A 7,585-nucleotide genomic window follows, 5' to 3' on the forward strand; every position below is an offset into this window, starting at 1 on the left:
AAAAAAAGAGAAAAGCTAGCTAATTCGAATCTTTTTGAAAAAAATTGAAAAAAAAGAATTTATGGAACATCATTAGTAATTTTTCCTGATTAAGATTAATTTTAGAATTTGAATGACATGTTTTAAATAGGTTAAAATCCAATCTGCACTTTGTTAGAATACATAACAAATTGGACCAAGCTATATTTCTAACAAAGGTAAATAATTTGTAATTTAACAGTAGCAGTTAAATAACATATTTTATGAAAATCAACTCAAAAAATGTAAATACAAACATTTAAGCTTATTTCCACTGCCAGGGTATTTAAGTTATCCTGTTTGTTATGGAAAATAAATATAATCTACATACAAATCTCTGAGCCACAATCATAACATCTGAACAGGCAATTTCTGAGGTAACAGCAGAAACATTTTTTTTATCAGGGATCTTATGTTTAAAAAACCTATATTATAGGTAGTGGGCTGTTTTAGGGAATTTTTGATCAAATTACCTGTAGTAGCAATATTAATAATGTTGTGTTTATTCTGCGTAGTGCACTTAAAATAATTATGACCATATCTGGGAATTGATATGATGGGAATTTTCCGATTGTTTGCTTGGTGCTTTGATAAACTGAACGCATATACATGTACTATATTGTGATGTTAGGAGCCAGGGAAAAAAAGAACTACCCTACCCAGCATGCAACAGGAGTGAAGAGCATGCGCGGTAGCCCGGTATAGGTTGTGTGTCGCCATGACGGCATCTTGTATGTTGTGATATGCACGCTCTGAAAGCAAACGTTAAGAACTCAGCCAACACTCCTCGTCTGCATTATTCATAAATAGACAGACAACACATATAGTCCGCTGCTTCACAGGCCGCTGGATGTAGCCGGCAAAGTATTCCCATGCTAGCTAGCCGGTCTAGCAAGCACGCGTCATTCAGTCCAAAACGGCCCGATCTATCCACATTCAGAATTGTCTGATCCCGGAGTGACCACGCTGTAAGCCAGCCATGAAATTTGCAGAATTGTCCGGTATTTTTGCCAAATGTTCCATCTTTACCAAGAGCCCCTCCACGCCGAAGCCTATCCGGCCGACGCCATCTTGTTAAGAAAAGGCGTTAACAAAATAAAAGCATTTAAACAACATACGCAAATGTGCGATAAAATAATTGTCGGTGTTAATAGATTGATGAGTTAACTCGTAATTAACGCATTAATTTGCCCACCCCTAATATAAATGTGTGTATATATATGTGTGTATGTATATATTAGGGCTGTGAATCTTTGGGTGTCCCACGATTCGATTCAATATCGATTCTTGGGGTCATGATTTGATAATATATCGATTTTTTTCGATTCGATTCTCGATTCAGAAACGATATTTTTCCGATTCAAAACGATTCCGTATTCATTCAATACATAGGATTTCAGCAGGATCTACCCCAGTCTGCTGATATGCTAGCAGAGTAGTAGATTAATTTAAAAAAGCTTTTATAATTGTAAAGGATAATGTTTTATCAACTGATTGCAATAATGTACATTTCTTTAAACTATTAAAAACCAAAAATATGACTTATTTTATCTTTGTGAAAACATTGGACACAGTGTGTTGTCAAGCTTATGAGATGCGATGCAAGTGTAAGCCACTGTGACACTATTGTTCTTTTTTTAATTTTTTTATAAATGTCTAATGATAATGTCAATGAGGGATTTTTAATCACTGCTATGCTGAAATTATAACTAATATTGATACTGTTGTTGATAATCATTTTTGTTTCACTACTTTTGGTTTGTTCTGTGTCGTGTTTGTCTCCTCTCAATTGCTCTGTTTATTGCAGTTCTGAGTGTTGCTGTGTCAGGTTTGGTTTTAGAATTGGATTGCGTTGTTATGTTACTGCTGTGTAGTGGTTTGTTGGATTGATAAAAAAAAAAACAAAAAAAAAAACGATTTTTTAAAAATGAGAATCTACCACGGTATCGAGCACTATTCTCTGGATAATCCAATCAAGATATATATATATATATATATATATATATATATATATATATATATATATATATACACATAAACATGTTTTGTTTTTTGTTTTTTTACACAAAGCTTTGTGCCGTTTTTATTGGCGGATTCAACATTTTGCCTTTTTCTCATTTCGTTTCCTGCCGTTTTCCAAATTTTTGCTGGTGTTTTTTTGTTTTGCTTTGTTTTTTGTAATGTGCCTAGGGACAATAACATACAAGTCACAGATACAGATGGGCACCCCTGCTGTAGAAGCTAACAGTTTATGGCCACTATAGTCTTAGTACTGTAGTATATATGTTCATCCTATGGGACGCCAGTCACATGGTTGTCTTAGGTAAGTGCTGGAAGTAGTAAAATCAGGTGTCCACCTGGCGGGTTTTTCCTGTTTGATAAAGAGGGGAAAGTCCATTAGCTGCCGCCTTGTTTTATCCTTAATTCCTGCTTTTGCACAAGTCAATGTTTAGTTTTTTATGCAAAAGATATCAACACAAAATCCGTACTTTGGAGCAATGTTCACAGACTCTAGTATTTGGCTTGTTAGCTTCCCGTCGCAGGCGAGCGATGATGGTCGTCGAGGGAAAATTTGTTTGTAACTGAGCTACGTTTGTCTAAGTTAAATTTGATGTTGGAAGCTAGAAAATGTCTGATGCGTCATTCTCCGGGTGGGATTGTCACGTACTGATGTCATATTAATAAAACAATTTTTTGATAATTTTCCCGATCGACAGGTAGTGTCCCAAAGATCGACCGGTCGATCGCGATCGACCGGTCAGTCGACCCCTGATCCATTAGTGTATTGTTTTTCAACTCCTAGTTGCTCATTGATATTTGTCTTTAACATACCGTATTTCCTTGAATTGCCGAAGGGGCGCTAATTAATTTAAAACCTCTTCTCACTCCGGCTTTTACCAAAGGCATGCGGTAAAGGCAAGCATGCGCTAATTATTTTAAAACCTATTCTCACTCCGGCGTTTACCAAAGGCATGCAGTAAATTTATGCCTGCGCTTATAAATTTGAGTGTGATGTAAGGATACCATCATGAAAAGCACATTTAAAAAAAAAAAATGAAGTCCATGCGCAACTCCTCCTGATCAAAAGCATCAATAACTTGTTTATAGAAGTCTTCCTTATCTTTCTTCAGTTTTAAAAGTCTCTCTGTCTCGATGGAGATCTTCCTTTATTACCTCCAGCTTTGATTGAAAGTACAGTTTAGAAAAGTGTTTTGTTTTAGATATGTAATCCTCCATGTTAAAAGTGCAAGCGAAAGGAAAAAATAAACGGTTGCTGCTCACTCTTGCTGCTTGTTGTCACTTCTTCTGCAACCGAGCAGTCGCAAGAAGGATCACTAGCGCCCTCTACCACCAGAAGGCAGGAGTCATTAAATGACTCATATTTGACAAACGCAGCTACGGTATATTAATAAAACATAGCTGCTTACTGTTCTTTTTAGAATATTCAATAGACTTAGACTTCCTTTTTATTGTCATTCAAAATTTGAACTTTAAAGTACAAATAAGAACAAAATGTTGTTGCATTAGCTCTTGGTAGTGCAGGATTAAAAAAAAGCAATAAGGTGCAGATATAAATAGATTACTGTACAGATAAATACATTGCACTTTTTCACATGCGTCCATGTTTATGGATGTATGTTATATTGTCTTTTTTATTCCAGCGAGTTAATCCATTTTGGGGGGAGTTGAGGGGATAATTTAATTATGATGCGTTCAAGAGTCTTACGGCCTGAGGGAGAAAGCTGTTACAGAACCTGGAGGTTCTGCTTTGGAGGCTGCGGAACCTCTTCCTAGAGTCCAGCAGTGAAAACAGTCCTTGGTGGGGGTTGGAGGAGTCTTTGCAGATTTTCTGAGCCCTGGTCAGGCAGCGGCTTTTTGCGATCTCCTGGATAGGAGGAAGAGGAGTCCTGATAATCTTTTCCGCCGTCCTCACCACTTTCTGGAGAGACTTCAAATAGCTTGGACCTTAAATCCTACTGAATAGCTCTTAATCTTCTTCCCTTTATGCGATTTCAAATTATTGAAATCAGCCTCCTCCATTTTGAAAATGATGACAGGGGAAGCGTCACTCGTGACGTGACGAGTTTGACCCGGCGGAATTTCTAGAGATGCGCTAATAAAATAATATTTTGCGTAACGAGTTTGACCAGGCGTTAATCCTGAGCCGGCGGTAATGCCAAGCGTGCACTGATTCTAGGCAGTAATTCTAGGCAGGCGCATACTATATACCCGGCGGCAATTCAAGGAAATACGGTAACCCTCTCTTTCCTTCCCACAGGATGTGAACAAATATTCATTGACAACATTTAAAACATGTGAATTGTTCAATGATTATGTTGTATTGTGCAAATGTAATCATGGGATGGTCCTCGCATAACTAAAACAAAACATACTAGTATCTAAACTACACAAAGAGAATGATTGTTTAAGCTGTGAAAACAAGAAGTAATTAAGTAATTATTGAAGATTAGTGAAGTGAAAATCCTGGTTGTGCAAGATGAAGAAATGTTGCTGGTGTGGTAAGTGAGTTTCTTCCAAACAAATGCAGGGTGAGTTCATGTCAATACAAGCTTCATTTAAATGTAAAAAGAGACTGAGCTTAAGTGTGTGTGTGTGTGTGTGTGTGTGTGTGTGTGTGTGTGTGTGTGTGTGTGTGTGCGTGTGTGTGTGTGTGTGTGTGTGTGTGTGTGTTCCCGACCTGCACCCCCACCCTCCAAAACTGCTCCATCCTGCTTCCCACGTCATCATCAATCATTCGACTCATTACCGGTAGTTCAATGTATGTCAATGCCAAAAGGTGTGGACCTGATGATGGCAAATATTTGTCTTTGCATGAATAGATGCTGTGAATTGTATGGAATTGTCATACAAACCATGATGAGCAATGCGATCGATGAAGTGTACAGTAATCCTTGTGTTTAGGTTTTATAAATGATAATAAATGATAAATGGGTTGTACTTGTATAGCGCTTTTCTACCTTCAAGGTACTCAAAGCGCTTTGACACTACTTCCACATTCACCCATTCACACACACATTCACACACTGATGGAGGGAGCTGCCATGCAAGGCGCTAACCGGCACCAATCAGGAGCAAGGGTGAAGTGTCTTGCTCAGGACACAATGGACGTGACGAGGTTGGTACTAGGTGGGGATTGAACCAGGGACCCTCGGGTTGCGCACGGCCACTCTACCACAGCGCCACGCAGTAGTTGTGTAATAACTACTTATGTTGATGTGTTATGTCCCTATGTTGGAGTATTAGATACCTATGTTTATGTATTAACTGCCTGTTTGTGTAATAACTACACGTTTATGTATTACTCCCTATGTTTATGTATTATCGTCTTTTGTTTATGTACCGTAATATTGCCCTGTGTTTGTGTATTAACTCCTTTATATTTATGTAGTAACTCCTTATGTTCATGTATGAATGTCTTATGTTTGTGTATTGACTCTTATATGTTTATGTATTAATGCCTTAAGTTAGTGTATAAACTCCTTATGTTTGTATTTACTTCCTATGAATATGTATTAACTCCCTATCTTCATGTAGGTTTGTGTATTAACTCCTTATGTTCATGTATTAACTCCATAATAACTCCTTATACTCATGTATCAACTCATTATGTTCATGTAATAAGGACTTGTTTTTTTATTAACTGCTTAATCTTGTGTAATAAATACGTATGTTCATGTATTAACTCCTAATGTTCGTGTAACTCTTAATGTTCATGTATTATCTTATGTATTTACTCCTTATGGCCATGTGTTAATTCTTTATGATCATGTAGTAACTTTTTGTGTTTAAGTATTAACTCCTTATGTTTGTGTATTAACTCCTTATGTTTATGTATGATCTCACGCATTAACTCCTTATGTTCGTGTATCAAAGCCTTATGTTTATGTAGTATCTTCTTGTGTTTATGTATTAACTCCTAATGTGTATCTAGTATCTCTTAATGTATTAATAACTCCTTATGTTTATATTTAAAGTTATTTTAATGTATTAACTCCTTATGTTCATGTATTATTTCTTTATTTTTATGTTTTAACTCCTAATGTTCATGTATGTTTTCTTTGTTTGTGTTTTGACTCATGATGTTTGTGTATTATTTACTTAATGTCCATGTATTATTATTGACTCTTTATGTTCATGCATCAACTCATTAAGTTTGTGTATTCACTCCTTATGTTCATCTATCAACTCCTTATGTTCATGTATCAATGACTTGTATATGTATCAACGACATATGTTTATGTACTCACTCCTTATGTTCATTTATTGTGTAATAACTACTTGTTTATGTATTAACTCATTTATTCATGTAGTATTGCCTTATGTTGGTGTATTAACTGCTTATAGTTGTGTAATAACTAGTTATGTTGATGTATTATCTCCCTATGTTGGTGTATTGTATACCAATTTTTATGACATCATACGCAAATACGGTATTAGCTTTCACTGTTATGCTGATGACACCCAACTCTACATGCCCCTAAAGCTGACCAACACGCCAGATTGTAGTCAGCTGGAGGCGTGTCTTAATGAAATTAAACAATGGATGTCCGCTAACTTTTTGCAACTCAACGCCAAAAAAACGGAAATGCTGATTATCGGTCCTGCTAGACACCGAACTCTATTTAATAATACAACTCTAACATTTGACAACCAAACAATTAAACAAGGCGACACGGTAAAGAATCTGGGTGTTATCTTCGACCCAACTCTCTCCTTTGAGGCACACATTAAAAGCGTTACTAAAACGGCCTTCTTTCATCTCCGTAATATCGCTAAAATTCGCTCCATTCTGTCCACTAAAGACGCTGAGATCATTATCCATGCGTTTGTTACGTCTCGCCTCGACTACTGTAACGTATTATTTTCGGGTCTCCCCATGTCTAGCATTAAAAGATTACAGTTGGTACAAAATGCGGCTGCTAGACTTTTGACAAGAACAAGAAAGTTTGATCACATTACGCCTGTACTGGCTCACCTGCACTGGCTTCCTGTGCACTTAAGATGTGACTTTAAGGTTTTACTACTTACGTATAAAATACTACACGGTCTAGCTCCATCTTATCTTGCCGATTGTATTGTACCATATGTCCCGGCAAGAAATCTGCGTTCAAAGGACTCCAGCTTATTAGTGATTCCCAAAGCCCAAAAAAAGTCTGCGGGCTATAGAGCATTTTCCGTTCGGGCTCCAGTACTCTGGAATGCCCTCCCGGTAACAGTTCGCGATGCCACCTCAGTAGAAGCATTTAAGTCTCACCTTAAAACTCATTTGTATACTCTAGCCTTTAAATAGACTCCCTTTTTAGACCAGTTGATCTGCCGTTTCTTTTCTTTTTCTTCTATGTCCCACTCTCCCGTGTGGAGGGGGTCCGGTCCGATCCGGTGGCCATGTACTGCCTGCCTGTGTATCGGCTGGGGACATCTCTGCGCTGCTGGTCCGCCTACGCTTGGGATGGTTTCCTGCTGGCTCCGCTGTGAACGGGACTCTCGCTGCTGTGTCTTGGATCCTCTTTGGACTGGACTCTCGCGACTGTGTTGGATCCATTGT

The sequence above is a fragment of the Nerophis ophidion genome, linkage group LG18, assembly GCF_033978795.1.
Source record: "Nerophis ophidion isolate RoL-2023_Sa linkage group LG18, RoL_Noph_v1.0, whole genome shotgun sequence".
Lineage (NCBI taxonomy): Eukaryota > Metazoa > Chordata > Actinopteri > Syngnathiformes > Syngnathidae > Nerophis > Nerophis ophidion.